The following is a 14,611-nucleotide window of genomic DNA, read 5'->3' on the forward strand; positions in this document are numbered from 1 at the left end:
ACATTGTATCTGATGATGAAACACTCTAGTCCGTAACTAGAATATTTTAGATATACACAGTGATATACAATGAGTACTCACTTGCATGATATCTTGACACATTATGTTCCATGCTGCAGTTAGCTAAGAGATGTTCTCAGGCTAGTCCATGTTCACTTTGGACACTTGATTCATGTGAATTTCCTAGTAATGTCACATTTGTCTTCGGCTGAATCCTAGGAATTAAGGTATTACTCATGGTTCCTGAGTACAAATAAGAGATTTGTCTTCAGGAATCTTCAGATACTGCATCAATTTAGTACAACTCTTAATATTCCTAGTAGGATTTTGGTACTCTTGTCCAGGTATTTTATAAGTCTGATATATAGGTACTCAGTAAGTAGTTCTTCTGTCTTGACCAGCAAACTTGCTGGTCCAGAATGTTAGAACTTAAGGGAAGCAAGTAGGTGAAAAGAGTTCACAGTGACATCACAAATACAGAAGCTCTGTCTCTGTAAGCATAACACATATAGGTGCCAACATGCCATGGCTTCCAGGTGCACCTTGCTTTCTCTGATTGTACATACACTCTCTTCTGTCTTCTTATAGATGTAGATCTGGCCAATAGCATTGATGATTGCAAGGTTTCCTTACTGGGAAAATGGAACACAACCAAGTCAGTCGATATGACAGCCAACTGAGTGTGAACTTGGATTAGGATCTCTTGAGAGCATGAGGAAAGCTGTCTACTCTTTTACACTAAACGGCATGTCCTGCTATGTTGTCTGTCACACATTTGGTGTCCTGTTGAGTCCTGACACACCCACTACAGAGCTACTGTTTCAAAGGAGCTCTACATTTCAGCTCTAAATTTCTGTCTTGTACCATTGTGATCTTTCAAACATCTTCAAAGCAATGCCATATTCTTCTCAGGAAATGGTTGATGTTCATACTTGGAGAGGCTCTTTTTTTTGGTACAGGATTTTCAGATTCACAGATACAATTTAGTGGTGATATAAAACCTATTGTCTAACACTTGTCCGTCAGAAGTAACAAGCATGCCCTCTGTAAATTGTAGCAATGGATGATCATTAGTGAAACCCACTTTCAATACCTGCACAGGAAAAAAAACTGGTGGTGTAGGTGTTTCTACCAAGAACTTTTGAAAAGCTGGTATTTACGTGGTGGAATATATGAGATACCATGTAGACATTCTTGCCAACTTGTTCCTACAAGGTTGTTCTGCTAAGCCTCCAGGGTTAGAAAGAACTACCAACCAGACCTCATGAGGATAAGACTGATAGGTTAGTTGGTTCAGGGAGAATGAGTTGTAGACTATGAGACTGACATGTGGCTGCCCTTACATGGCTGTTGCAGATGCAGTGAAACCGCAGAGAGTTGCACATCTGGTTATTTCTATTATTTTCTACCTCTCCACTATTGTTAGGGGTCATCTTTGGTGGTTCTTGGAAGTTTCCCTTGCACCTGTTCTCTATATGACTCCCAAATTCCCCTGTCTGAACATCTCTTTCATTTTCCACCTACATATATCCCCACAAAACAATCCCTTATATTCCCATCCATGCAGACCCACAGTCTACCCAGGAGATCTCTTCTATTTCACCTTCCCAGAGAAAACCATGCATCCCTGTCCCCCTTTGTGTCCTTCTTGTTACTGAGTCTCTTTGGGGACATGGAATGTAGCATGGTTAACCTTCACTTGCATCTAATCTTTACTTATGAGTGAGTATATATCATGATAGACTTTTTGGTTCTGGATTGTCTCAGGATGACTTTTTTCTGGTTTCATCCATTTTCCTTCAAATTTCCTGGTGTCATTATTAACATCTGAGTAATGCTCCATTGTGTAAATGTACCACATTTTCTTTATACATTCATGGTTGAGGGGAATCTAGATTGTTTCCCGATCCTGGATATTACAAATAACAGTGCTATGAATGTAGTTTAGTGGGCATCATAGTAGAAAGTTTGAGCATCTTTTGGGTATATGCCTAAGAGTGATATAGCTGCGTTTTGAGGAACATTGATTCCTAATTTTCTGAGCAACAGCCATATTGATATCCAAAGTGACTGTAAAAGTTTGTATTCCAACCAACAGTGATGGAGTGTTCCCCTTGATCCACATCCTTTCCAGCATAAACTGTCATGATTATTTTTCTATTCTGATTGGTACAAAATTGAATCTCAGAATAGATTAATTTGGCAGTTTGATAACTATCTCAATTTCATCAGAGATCCTTCATCCAGGGACTGATGGAAACAGATGCAGAGATTCATAGTCAAACATTGGGCAGAGCACTGGGGATTCTGTTGAAAAGAGAGAGGAGGGAGTATAAGAGCCAGGGAGATCAAGGTTATCACAAGGGAACTGATAAATTATTTTATGTTGAAAGACTTTTTTTTAAGAATGAAGGACATCTTTTACTTTTTTATTAACATTTTTTATTATTTTATTTTATTTTTATTATTATTTATTTTTAAGTTTAAATTTAGATTAGAAACAAGGTTGCGTCACAGGTCAGTTACAGGTCCCTCTCCCTTTCCCTACGCTACTCCCATGCACTCCCCCTGGCCCCCCCATTATCTCCTCATTTCCCAAGGGATGGTGAGGCCCTCCATGGGGGTGCCCATAGTCTGTCATTTCATCCAGGGCAGGGCCTAGACCCTCCCCAAGAGTTCAGGGTGAGAGTGCATCTCACATTGTTAGGTGGGAGTCCAAAGTCCGTGTGTATACTCAGGATGAGTACTGATCTACTGCCCAAGGCTCAATAGATTACCTAGGCCTCCTCACTGACACCCACATTCAGGGGGTCTTGATGAGTCCCATGCTTGATTCCCAGGCTGATGCCTGGGATTCAAGAGTTAACCTTTGTCAGGTCAGCTGTTTCTGGGGGTTAAACCAGCCCAGTCTTAATCCCTTTGGTAATCAGTCCTCCCTCTCTGTTACTGGCTTTCTTGAGTTCAGCTCAGTGCTTAGCCGTGAGAGTCTGCCTCTTCTTCCATCAGCCACTAAATGAAGTTTCTCTTTCTCAGACTCTCTGGCTATGGGATTGTAGGCTGGCACCCCCCAGATCTATGTCTAAAATCCATACATGAGAGAGTACATGCCATGTTTCTCTTTTTGTGACTGTGCTACCTCACTCAGGATGGTTTCTTCTAGTGTCATCCATTTGTCTGCAAATCTCAGGATTCCATTGTTTTTTTTTCTGCTGAATAGTACTCCATTGTGTAAATGTACCATATTTTCTCTATCCACTCTTCAGTTGAGGGGCATGTAGGTTGCTTCCAAGTTCTGGCTATTACAAATAATGCTGCTATGAACATAGTGGAACAGACATCCTTGTTGTATGAATGGGCATCTTTTGGATATATACCTAAGAGTGGAGTTGCTGAGTCTTGTGGTAGGTTTATTGTAGGATTATTCCCATTTTTCTGAGGAATCTTCATACTGATTTCCAAGGTGGCTGAACAAGTTGGCACTCCCACCAGCAATGGAAGAGTGTACCCCTTTCAACACATCCTCTCCAGCATAAATCATCTTTGGTGTTTTTCATTTTAGACATTCTGACAGGAGTGAGATGGTATCTCAGAGTTGTTTTCATTTTCATTTCCCGGATGGCTAAGGATGTTGAGCACTTTCTCAAGTCCCTCTCAGCCATTTAAGACTCCTCTATTGAAAATTCTCTATTTAGTTCTGCAGCGCACTTTTTAATTGGATCCTTTGGTGTTTTGGAAACTTGTTTCTTGAGTTCTTTGAGTTTTGGAGATCAACCCTCTGTCAGATGTGGGATTAGTGAATAATTTTTCCCATTTTGTGGGCTGCCTTTTGTCTTGCTGACTGTATCCTTTACCTTACAGAAGCTTCTCAGTTTCAGGAGGTCCCATTTATTAATTGTTGATCTCACTGTCTGTGCTACTGGTGTTATGTTCAGGAAGCTGTCTCCTGTACCAATTCATTCAAGGGTACCACCCACTTTCTCTTCTAAGAGGTTCAGTGTGGCTGGATTTATGTTGAGGTCTTTGATCCATTTGGACTTAAGTTTTGTGCATGGCGATAAACATGGATCGATCTGCATTCTTTTACATGCCAGCCTCCAGTTATGCCAGCACCATTTGTTGAAAATGCTTTCTTTATTCCATTGTATATTTTTAGCTTCTTTGTCAAAGATCAGATGTTCATACGTGTGTGGGTTAATATTCGGGCTATCAATTCTATTCCATTGGTCTACCTCTCTGTTTTTGTGCCAATACCAAGCTGTTTTCAGGACGATAGCTCTATAATAGGGCTTGAGGTCAGGGATGGTGATGCCTCCGGACGTTGCCTTGTTGAACAGGGTTGTTTTGGCTTTCCTGGGTCTTTTGTTTTTCCATACAAAATTGATTACTGTTCTTTCAAGGTCTGTGAAGAATTGTGCTGGGATTTTAATGGGGATTGCATTGAATCTGTATATTGCTTTTGCCAAGATTGCCATTTTTACTACATTGATCCTACATATCCAAGAGCATGGGAGATCTTTTCATTTTCTGAGGGCTTCTTTAATTTCTTTCTTTAAAGATTGAAAGTTCTTGCGATACATATCTTTCAATTGTTTGGGTAGCATTACCCCAAGGTATTTTATGCTGTTTGTGGCAATTGTAAAGGGTGATGTTTCTCTGATTTCTTTCTCATCTGTATATAGTAGGGCTACTGATTTTCTTGAGTTGCTCTTGTGGACTGCCACTTTGCTGAAGGTGTTAATCAGCTGTAAGAGTTCCCTGGTAGAGTTCTTTGCATCATTGATGTAAACTATCATATCATCTGCAAACAGTGAAAGTTTGACCTCTTCCTTCCCAATTTTTATTCCCTTGATCCCCTTTTGTTTTCATATGGCAATGGCTAGAACTTCAAGTACCATGTGGAAAAGGTATGGAGAGAATGGACAGCCTTGTTTTATTCCTGATTTTAGAGGAATTGCGTTGTTTCTGTCCATTTACTTTGATGTTGGCTGTTGGTTTACTCTATATAGATTTTATTATGATTAAGTATGTCCCTGTTATCCCAGATCTCTCCAAGACCTTCATTATGACAGGGTGTTTGATTTTGTCAAAGGCTTTTTCAGCATCTAGTGAGATGATCATGTGATTTTTGTTTTTCAGCTTGTTTATATGGTGGATTACATTAATAGATTTTTGTATGTTGAAACATCCCTGCATCACTGGGATGAAACCTACTTGATCTTGATGAATGATTGTTTTGATGTGTTCTTGGATGCTATTTGCCAGTATTTTATTGAGTATTTTTGCATCAATGTTCATGAGGGATATTGGTTTGAAGTTCTCTTTCTTAGTAGTGTCTTTGTGTAGCTTGGGGATCAAGGTTATTGAAGCCTCATAAAAAGAGTTTGGCATAGACACTTTTGCTTCTATTGTGTGGAATACTTTGAGAAGAATTCGTATAAGCTGTTCTTTGAATTTCTGTTAGAATTCTGCACTGAGGCCATCTGGACCTTGACTTTTTTTGGTTGGAGGACATTTGATGACAGCTTCTATTTCCATAAGGGCTATAGGTCTATTTAAATAGCTATCATCCATTTCCTTTAAATTTTCGAATTGTGTGGAGTAAAGGTTTCAAAGTATGACCTGATGATTCTCTGGATTTCCTCAGAGTCCATTGTTATGTCCCCCTTTTCATTTCTGATTTTGTTAATTTGCATGTTCACTCTCTGCTGTTTGGTTAATTTGGACAAAGGTTTGTCTATCTTGTTGATTTTCTCAAAGAACCAACTCTTCGTTGCATTGATTCTTTGTATTGTTTTCCTAGTTTCTACTTTATTGATTTCAGCCCTCAATTTGATATTTCCTGGCATCTACTCCTCCTGGGGGAGTTTGCTTCTTTGTGTTCTAGAGCTTTCAGATGTGCTGTTAATTCTCTAGTATAACTATTCTCCAGTTTCTTCATGTGGGCACTTAGTGCTTTGAACTTCCCCCGTAGCACTGCTTTCAAAGTGTCCCATAGGTTTGGGTATGTTGTGTCTTCACTCTCATTGAATTCTAGGAAGTCTTTAATTTCTTTTTTATTTCTTCTTTGACCCAGGAATGTTGCAGTTGTGCATTATTCAATTTCCATGAGTTTGTAGGTTTTCTGCAATTTGTGTTGTTGTTGAATTCTAATTTTAAAGCATGGTGGTCTGATAAGATGCATGGAGTTATTCCAATTTTTTTGTAGCTGCTGTGGTTTGATATGTTGCCAAGTATGTGGTCGATTTTTTGAGAAGGTTCCATGTGGTGGTGAGAAGAAGGTATATTCTTTTTTATGTGGATGAAATGTTCTATAGATGTTTGTTAATCCCAGTTGCGCCAATACTTCTATTAGATCCTTTGCTTCTTTGTTGAGTTTCTGTCTAGTATTCCTGTCTAGTGGTGAGAGTGGTGTGTTGAAATCTCCCACTATAACTGTGTGGGGCTTTATATGTGATTTAAGTTTTAGTAATGTTTCTGTTTTGAATGTGGATGCCTTTGTATTTGGGGCTTAGATGTTCAGGATAGACACTTCATCTTGGCGGATTTCACCTGTGATGAGCATGTAATGACCTCCTTCATCTCTTTTGATTGATTTTATTTTAAAGTCTAGTTTGATATTAGGATTGCTACCCCTGCTTGTTTCTTGGGTCCATTTGATTGGAAAATGTTTCCCAAAATTTAACTCATAGGTAATGTCTGTCTTTGAGGGTGAGGTGTGTTTCTTGTATGCAGCAGAAGGAAGGGTTCTGTCTTCGAATCCATTCTGCTAGCCTGTGTCTTTTTATAGGAGAATTAAGGCCATTAATGTTGAGGGATATTAATGACTATTGATTGCTCATTCTTCTTCGATTTGCAATGGTTGTTGTTGGTGGAATTATGTGTGGAATTTCACCCCTTTGTTCTTTTGGCTGTTGGTAGAGAGGGATTCTCTCATGCCTATGTTTTTCTGGTTGAAGCTAACTTCCTGGGGTTGGAGTTTTCCTTCAAAATCTTTCTGTAGGGCTGGGTTAGTGAATACGTACTGAATCTAGTTTGGTCATAGAATATCTTGTTTTCTCCATCTATAGTGATTGACAACTTTGCCGGGTATAGTAGTCTGGGCTGGCATCCATGGTCTCTTAGTGTTGGTAGAATATCTATCCAGGACCTTCTGGCTGTCAGAGTTTCCATGGAGAATTCAGGTGTAATTCTGATAGATTTGCCTTTATACGTTACTTGGCCTTTTTCCTTAGCTGCTCTTAATATTCTTTCTTTATTCTGTATATTTGGGGTCTTGGTTATTATGTGGCTAGGGGACTTTTTTGTGGTCCACTCTATTTGGTGTTCTGTAAGCTTATTGTACCTTCATTGGCATGTCTTTCTTAAGGTTGGGTAAGTTTTCTTCTATGATTTTGTTGAATATGTTTTCTGCCCCTTTGAGGTGGTTTTCTTCTCCTTCTTCTATACCTATTATTCTTAGTTTTGGTGTTTTCATGGTGTCCCATATTTCCTGGATGTTTTGTGTTAAGGATTTCTTGGACTTTAGGTTTTCTTTGGTTGATGAATCTATTTCTCCTAGTGTATCTTCAACACTTGAGATTCTCTCTCCCATCTCTTCTATTCTGTTGATAATGCTTGTATCGGTAGTTCCTGACTGTTTGCCCAGCTTTTCTATTTCCTGTCTTTCTTCAGTTGTGTTTTTTAATTGTCTCTATTTCAGTTTTCAGCTCTAGCAGTGTTTGCATTGTTTCTTGCAATTTTCAGTTTATCTTTTCGTCCATTTGTTGCCTTTTATGAATTTTTAGGATTGTTCTTTCTTCCATTTCTTGCAGTTTTTGCTTTATTTTTTCTTCCATTTCTTGCCTTTTTTATGTTTCTTCTTCCATTTCTTTCATTTTTTTGCTTTGTTTTTTCTTCCATTTCTTGCATTTTTTGGTTTGTTTTTTCTTCCATTTCCTGCCTTTTTTTGGTTTGCTTTTTCTTCCACTTCTCTTTTTTTTTTGCTTTGTTTTTTCTTCCATTTCTTGCATTTTTTTGGTTTGTTTTTTCTTCCATTTCCTGCCTTTTTTTGATTTGCTTTTTCTTCCATTTCTTGCATTTTTTGGTTTTTTTTTCTTCCATTTCTTTGAGGGATTTTCCTATATCCTCTTTTAGGGCCTCTATCTTTTTCATGAAAGTAGTTTTAAAGTCATTCTCTTCTGCCTCGTTTGCATTGGAATTTTGGAGTCTCTAGAATCTAGTGGTGTCATATTTGTTTTTCTGTTGCTGAGTGTGTTTTTGTATTGTCTCTTTCCCATCTCTTCTTTTAGTGGGTGCAGAAAGAGTCCCTTACTGGTCTGGTGGTTAGGGGACCAGAGTTCCCTTTTGTTGAGTGCTAGCAAGTCCAATAATCTGGTAGTTCTTGTATTCCTTGTCCTCGTTCTGGTCCCGTGGTTGGAGAAGAAGAACAGGAATCTGGGGTGCTTAGCCTCCCACCTGGTCCCCTTCACCCTTTGCTGGATCCTGTTGTACCTGATCACGAGGCCAGAACAGCTGCTCCCCTGGTCTCCCTGGCTCCTCTGGTTTCCTGGTCTTGTTGGTGGGAGAGAATTCCTGGAGTCTAGAGTGTTTGGCTCCCACCGGGATTGGAAGCTCTGTGCAGTTCCCAGGCAATCCCCAGGCACTGGAACAGTTGGCCAGAAGCAGAGCCTGTTGTACCTGATCCAGCTACCAGAACAGGTGCTCCCCTGGTCTCCCTGACTCCTCTGGTTCTTGGGCCCTCTGGAACTGCTCTTGGAAGACTTTTGATGACTGCTTCTATTTCATTAGGTGTTATTGGTCTGTTTAACTTGATTATCTGTTCTTGATTTAATTTGGCAAGTGCTATCTCTCCCGAAAAATGTCCATCTCCTTTAAATTTTCAAATTTTATGGAGCATAATTTTCAAAGTATGGCCTGATGATTCTCTGGATTACCTCAGTGATTCTTGTTATGTCCCCCTCTTCATTTCTGATTTTGTTAATTACCATGCTCTCTTTCTGCCTTTTGGTTATTTTGAATAAAATTTTTCCTACCTTGTTGATTTTCTTAATGAACCAATGCTTTGCTTTATTGATTCTTTGTATTGTTTTCCTCGTTTCTACCTTGTTGATTTCAGCCCTCAATTTGACTACTTCCTGGCATCTACTCCTCCTGGGGGAGTTTGATTCTTTTTGTTCTAGAGCTTTCAGTTGTGCTGTAAGTTCTCTAGTGTGACTATTCTCCAGTTTCTTCATGTGGGCACTTAGTGCTATGAACTTCCCTCATAGCACTGATTTCAAAGTGTACCATAGATTTGGGTATGTTGTGTGTTAATTCTCATTGAATTCCAGGAAGTCTTACATTTCTTTTTTTTTATTTCTTCCTTGACCCAGTTGTGGTGTAATTGTGTATTACACAACTTCCATTATTTTGTAGGGTTCCCACAATTTGTGTTCTTGTTGAATTTTAATTTTAAAGGATTGTGTTCCAATAAAATAGTTGGGATTATTCCAATGTGGATGTTTGCTTTGTTTCCATTTATGTGGTCGATTTTAGAGAAGGTTCCATGTGGCACTGACTAGAAGATATATTCTTTTGTGTTTGGATGGAATGTTCTATAGATGTCTGTTAATCCCAATTGGGTCATAACTTGTTAGTTCTTTGTTTCTTTGTTAAGTTTCTGTCTGGAGGTCCTGTGTTGAAGTCTCCTCCTACTACTGTGTGAAATTTTATGTGTGATTTGAGCTTTAGTAGTATTTCTTTTATGAATGTGGGTGCCTTTGTATTTGGGACATAAATATTTGGAATTGAGACTTCATCTTGGTGGACTTTTCCTGTGATGAATATGAAATATCCTTCTTCATCTCTTTTGATTGATTTTAGTTTGAAGTCTAATTTTTTAACTAGTAGGATTGCTACACCAGGTTGCTTTTTAGATCCATTTGATTGTAAAATCTTTTCCCAATCCTTTACTCTGAGGTAACATCTGTCTTCAACATTGGGATGTGTTTCTTTTATTCAGAAGAAGGATGGTTTCTGTCCTGTATCCACTCTGTTAAGCCTGTGTCTTTTTATAGACAAGTTAAGCCCATTAACATTGAGGGATATTAATGACCATTGATTGTTGATTCTTGTTTCCTTTGGATTTATTGGTGGTAGTGTCATTGTGTGTGGATTCCTCCCTCTTTTCTTTTGGTGTTTGGTAAAGTGGGTTTATCTATTGCCTATGTTTTTATGAGTGTAGTTATCTTTGCCGGTTTGAAGTTTTCCTTCCAATACTTTCTATAAGGCTGTATTTGTGGATATGTATTGTTTAAATCTGGTTTTGTAATGGAATATCTTGTTTTCTCCACTTATGCTAATTGAAAGCTTGGCTGGGTAGAGTAGTCTGTGCAGGTAGCCTTGTTCCCCTAGCATTTTTTAGAACATTTATCCAGGACCTTCTTGCTTTCATAGCTACCATTGCAAAGTTGGGTATAATTTGGGTAGGTCTACCTTTTTATTTTACTTGGCCTTTTTCCTTAGCTGCTATCAATATTTTCTCTTTATTCTGTATGTTTGATGTTTTGATTACTATGTGGCAAGGGACTTCTTTTTCTGTTCCAGTCTATTCTGTTCTGTAAATTTCTTAAGGCTAGGGAAAATTTCCTCTATTATTTTGTTGAATATATTTTCTGTACCTTTGAGCAGTATTTCTTCACCTTCTTCTATAACTGTTATTCTCGGGTTTGGCCTCTTCATAGTGTCCTGTATTTCCTAGATATTTTGTGTTAGGGATTTGTTGGACTTGAGATTTTCTTTGGTCTATAACTGTATATCCTCTAGTGAGTCTTCAACACCTGAGATTCTCTCTTCCATCTATTGTAGTGTATTGGTTATACTTATATCTGTAGTTCCTGATCATTTACCCAGCTTTTCTATTTCCAGTATCCCTTGATTCTGTGTTTTCTTTATTGTTTCTATTTCAATTTTCAAGACTTGGATTGTTTGAGTTGTTTCCTTCACTTGTTTGTTTTTTCTTGGCCTTCTTAGATTCTTTAAGAGATTTGTTTATTTCTTGATTTTTTGGTTTGTTTTTTCTTCAATTTTTAAGTGATTTTCTCATTTCTTCTTTGAGGATCTCTATCAGGTTTTAAGGTAATTTCTAAGGTCTGTCTCTTCTGCTTCATCTGTGTTGTTCTTTTCAGGTGTTGCTGGTGTGGAGTCTCTAGATTCTGTTGGAGTCATATTGGTCTTTCTGTTGTCAAGTGTGTTCTTATATTGTTTTCTTCCCTTCCCTTCTTTGAGTGGGTACAGGTGGGATCTCTTTGTTTCCACTGGTCTCCCTGAAGCTGAGGTCTGGCTTCTGGGTCTAGGGAAAGCCTGGGTTCCAACAGGACTCTAATCCTTTCTGACTAGGTGGGTTCCCTCCATACCAGGGGCAGTTCCCTTCCCTTCTTTGAGTGGGTACAGGTGGGATCTCTTTGTTTCCACTGGTCTCCCTGAAGCTGAGGTCTGGCTTCTGGGTCTAGGGAAAGCCTGGGTTCCAACAGGACTCTAATCTTTTCTGACTAGGTGGGTTCACTCCATACCAGGGGCAGTCCCAAGGAGATCAAGAGAGTGGGCAATGGGCATGTTTGAGTACTCAGAAGGACCTAAGCTCACCTGATGCCTGGTACATGGGTGTAGGGTCTGGGGAGAGCTGAGGGTTGGTTCATGGGTCTTTCCTGGCTGAGTGAATCCACTGGAGGCCAGGGGCAGACCCTGGCAGATTGAGGGAGGCAGTGCTGGACAGGTTTGGGTCCCTAGGAGGACCCAAGCTCACCTTAGGAGGGGCAAGCAGGTCTGGGGAGAAGAGTCCAGAGTGGGTTATGTCAGGATTCAGGTCTTTTCTGGCTGTGTATGTCAACTGGATGCTGGGGGCAGGCCCAGGAAGATCAAGGGATGTGGTGATGGGCAACACATTTTCTTACTTTTCTTTAAATATTAAAAAGTTCTCTTTGTCCATATACATGTTAATTAATAATTATGAGGCACCATATTTTTCATATAAATTATTTGTGTTCAAAATTAAAATGCTGTCCATTATCCTGATTTGCAGATCATTGGCTTAAAATATTAGAACCTTACATTTAAAATAACATCTCTAAAATAATATAGTAAGTATACTAGCATGTCTGCATTGTTTCTTGATCATCAGTTTTGGAAAAGCCTTTAAATTCTGATGAAAATTATGTAAATTCCAGCATGTAGCCCTTCTTAGAGTTTCTGTTAATTTGACACTAATGTTAGCTGCCCATCACATTAGCAATAATTTAACTGAATAAAAGGCTGAAATACTAAATACTGTGATGAGTGAAGCCTATTTTTGAAGCTTATTTTCCATGTTGCAAGTAGACACATGACAGCACATAGGGAATAGCAAAGATGTATCAAAGTCTCTCAAGTGACTAAGTGTATTTGCTTCACAGAGCAGGCTGTAGTTGACATACAAATCTCACAAAGGAAAAGAAGTCACTTTATGTTGAGAACAAAGGATTGAAATACAGGAAAATATATGTGGAGTTATTATTATTTATTATTATAGAATTTCTACTTCTGAAACTTAAAAATATTTGATAGTATTTATTTTATTGAATGTATTTATGAATAATTAAAATACTAATAATTTTGTCTCTAATAAGTGGTTTACTTCTTTGGGGATTATAGCTGTCTCAAAATAAATGAAATGCCTCTTTAAACATAAAGGAGAAATGACTATATTCATTAAAGTGGTATTGTCACTCATCTTCAAAGGAAAACTTTGATGTAAACCATAAATTCATCTATATGCCCTTATTTACCACATTGGCATATTATTCTTTGCTGTAAATTTGAATGATTCCCTGAATGTGTTTCTCTATATACTGTACAACATATAGAAATGATTCTAAAATATGTGGCAATACCAAAGCTCTCTCTTATATGTGTTTTCTGATTGTGAAAAGACTAGTGAAATATAATTCCACTTTAATATTGCTTCATATAATGAGCTAGGATTTATATTTGTACATATTTTGTGTTTATTATAAAAGAGTGATAAGGCTTAAACTTATGAAAAAGTTAGACATTTTGTAACATCCCTGGTGCTTAAGACAATAAAATGCAAATATTTTCTTTTCCAATTGTGAACCAAACAAATGTGAAGCAAGAACAGTTGTAATACTCCTACCTTACTAACTCCCAATGGAGCAAACCAAAACATTGGCACTATTGCCACAGTCTATTTGGTTATCTAATATCTGGCAGGAAAATAGAAATAAAATATTAAAAAGATATAGTGCTGAAGACAGTTGTATCTGAACTGAACGTTTACTGTCATATAAAAATTATAAAAGATGTTCTTCTATTAGGAGAGGTTTTACCAGGATATAGAATAAGATCATGCTATAAAGAGTATGTCTCCTACTTCCATCCTTCATTTTCTTCTACTGTTTGTGTTTTATGAAGAATCACAGATATTTGACATAAATGAGTAATAATCTTGAGTCTATTTTATGACACATTTTATAGAGATGCCCAGAAAGTCTAGTAGTGAACATAAATACAACTTTCCACTAAAGAAACATCTATATACACTTTCCAGATGACTCAAAATATTTATTTGCTGAAGTATTACAGTTACAGACATGATACCTTTCATGTTAACTTTTCCTTGGGAGGTGTGAAAAAACAACTCTAAAACCATGATAGCTCCTGATGATAGACAAAAAATACGTATTTAATATGTCCTGTTATTGGATCAGGAAGTCCATATTTTTCCTTATAAGCATGGCTGAGGAGCTATTTAGAAAAATTTTGAGTGACCCCAATGCAGCTACATTAATGAAAAGTCATATCCCATCATTTATGGCAGCTTCAGCTTCATGGAAGCTGCGTCATGCACTTAATCTTTCAATTACTATGGTACTCTGAGATATAAAACAGGCAATGGTGGAATAATAATGAAACAAAATGCAATATATAACAAACTAAACAAAAATTAACATATCAGATTGGACAAAGCAATCATAAGAAAAGAGAATCAAGAAGAGGCAAAAGAAACAGATTCACACAGTCACACTCTACAGAATTCTATGTAAATATTAAACTGGAAGACATAATATCTATGCAAAGGACCTACAGGGTAAATAGAAAAAACATACACATAAGATAAAATAGAAATAAAAAAACTGATCAAGACCCCCTGAATCTGGGTGTCAGTGAAGAGGCCTAGGGAATCTATTGAGCCTTGGGCAGCAGATCAGTACCCATCCCAAGTATACACACGGACTTTGGACTCCAATAGAACAATGTGAGGTGCACTCTCACCCAGAACTCTTGGGAAAGGGTCTAGGCCCTGCCCTATATGAAATGACACACTATGGACACCCCCATGGAGGGCCTCACCCTCCCTGGAGAAATGAGAGGATAACGGGGGGGGGGGGGAGGGGAGGGCACGGGAGGAAGGGAGGGAATGGGAGAGGGACCTGGAACTGACTTGTGAAGCAACCTTGATTCTTATCTAAATTTAAACTGGAAAATAAAATAAAAAAAAAAGAAATAAAAAAAAAACATTTAAAAGGGAAGACTGACAAGGAATCAATGCAATGGGGAAACAAGTATTTCTATTAAC

General features: G+C 38.1%; 1 long non-coding RNA gene across 4 annotated transcripts in view; it reads right to left on the reverse strand.

Annotated features, from left to right (window-relative positions):
- LOC121143196 overlaps positions 1-14,611 on the reverse strand; it is a 114,337-nt gene that overhangs the window by 66,768 nt on the left and 32,958 nt on the right. The gene's annotated exons all lie outside the window — the stretch shown is intronic.

The sequence above is a fragment of the Mesocricetus auratus genome, unplaced genomic scaffold, assembly GCF_017639785.1.
Source record: "Mesocricetus auratus isolate SY011 unplaced genomic scaffold, BCM_Maur_2.0 Super-Scaffold_100011, whole genome shotgun sequence".
Lineage (NCBI taxonomy): Eukaryota > Metazoa > Chordata > Mammalia > Rodentia > Cricetidae > Mesocricetus > Mesocricetus auratus.